This window comes from Bison bison, unplaced genomic scaffold, assembly GCF_000754665.1.
Source record: "Bison bison bison isolate TAMUID 2011002044 unplaced genomic scaffold, Bison_UMD1.0 scf7180017860456, whole genome shotgun sequence".
NCBI lineage: Eukaryota > Metazoa > Chordata > Mammalia > Artiodactyla > Bovidae > Bison > Bison bison.
The window spans coordinates 130,551-132,522 of NW_011491028.1; the positions used below are offsets into that span (position 1 = coordinate 130,551).

General features: G+C 46.9%; 1 long non-coding RNA gene across 2 annotated transcripts in view; it reads left to right on the forward strand.

Annotated features, from left to right (window-relative positions):
• The first annotated feature begins 6 nt into the window (after positions 1-6).
• The window catches only part of LOC104982766, a 22,175-nt gene continuing 20,209 nt past the window's right edge, over positions 7-1,972 (forward strand). For both annotated transcript variants that reach the window (XR_824555.1, XR_824556.1), the window contains exons 1-2: positions 7-144; positions 238-354. This is a non-coding gene — a long non-coding RNA (uncharacterized LOC104982766). The remainder of the gene's footprint in view (positions 145-237; positions 355-1,972) is intronic.

The window sequence follows — 1,972 nt, forward strand, 5'->3', positions numbered from 1 at the left end:
TTCAGGGAATTGCCATGGAAACATAAAGCAGAAGGTGGTGAAGGGGCAGGAGGCAAGGCTGGTGAGAAAGGAAAGGCTGAGGTTGCAAGAGATGCAGCCAGTCACGTGGGCCAGGAGCCTCAGCCTTGCTCCACTCAATGAAAGGTACTTAAGCCATCATCTGCACGGCCAGATCTATACTTTGAAAACCTTTCTGTGGGGAAGTAGCTATCCTGACACCTTGATTTGCCCCTCCAGAACCACCCTGTCCTCCCTACTCTGTGCCCCAGGAGGTTAACCTCGGCGGACAGCATCCACAGGCTCACTTGCTGTGATTGACCAGCACCGGTGGGAAACCAAAGGGAGCAGGAGCAGGTAGGTACCGTGTTATTCAGGTTCTCCAGAGAGAACCACGCGTGCAAATACGTAATTACATATATTAATATGTGTGTATAGTTCCATATATGTATACATGTATGCATATATGTATGTTTATATATGTATATATGTATGTTATTTCATCGCCAAGTCATGTCTGACTCTTTTGTGACCTCCATGGGATTTCCCAGGCAAGAATACTGGAGTGTGTTGCCATTTCCTTCTCCAGGGGATCTTCCTGACCCAGAAATTGAAGCCGTGTCTCCTGTATTGCCAGGCAGATTCTTTCCCACTGAGCCACCTAGGAAGTCCTGTTTATGTGTATGTGTGTAAATATATGCATATATATATATATATGGAGAGAGAGAGCCTCACATAATTGTGGGGGCCAGCAAGTACAAAGTCTACAGGGCAGGCCAGCAGGCAGGAGACCTAGAGAAGACCTGTTACAATCTTGAGTCTGAGGGCAGTCTGGAGGCAGAATCCTTCTTCCTTCAGGCATCTCAGTCTTTTTCCCTCTCAAAGCCTTCAGCGGCTCAGATGAGGTCCACCTACATTATGGAGAGTTATCTGCTTTACTCAGAGTCTACAGATTTAAATTTTAATTACATCTAAACAAAGCAATACCTTCAGAGCAGCATCAAGACTGGTGTTTTAGCCAGAAACAGACTCATAGACTCAGAGAATGATCTTAACGGTTGACAGGAGGAAGAATGGGGGGAAGAGATAGTCAAGGAGTTTATGATGGACATGTACACACTGCTTGAAATGGATAACCAATAAGGATCTACTGTACAGCACAGGAAACTCTGCTCAATGTTATGTGGCAGCCTCTATGGGAGGGGCGTTTGGTGGGAAAATGGATACATGTGTTTACATGGCTGAGTCCCTTTGCTGTCCACCTGAAACCACCACAACACTGTTAGCAGCCTATCAGTTCAGTTCAGTTCAGTAGCTCAGTCGTGTCCAACTCTCTGCGACCCCCTGGCAGCACGCCAGGCCTCCCTGTCCATCACCAACTCCCGGAGTTCACCCAGACTCACATCCATTGAGTCAGTGATGCCATCCAGCCATCTCATCCTCTGTCATCCCCTTCTCCTCTTGCCCCCAATCCCTCCCAGCATCAGAGTCTTTTCCAATGAGTCAACTCTTCACATGAGGTGGCCAAAGTACTGGAGTTTCAGCTTCAGCATCATTCCTTCCAAAGAAATCCCAGGGCTGATCTCCTTCACAATGGACTGGTTGGATCTCCTTGCAGTCCAAGGGACTCTCAAGTGTCCTCTCCAACACCACAGTTCAAAAGCATCAATTCTTTGGCGCTCAGCCTTCTTCACGGTCCAACTCTCACATCCATACATGACCACAGGAAAAACCATAGCCTTGACTAGACGAACCGTTGTTGGCAAAGTAATGTCTCTGCTTTTGAATATGCTATCTAGGTTGGTCATAACTTTCCTTCCAAGGAGTAAGCGTCTTTTAATTTCATGGCTGCAGTCACCATCTGCAGTGATTTTGGAGCCCCAAAAAATAAAGTCTGACACTGTTTCCACTGTTTCCCCATCTATTTCCCATGAAGTGATGGGACCGGATGCCATGATCTTCGTTTTCTGAATGT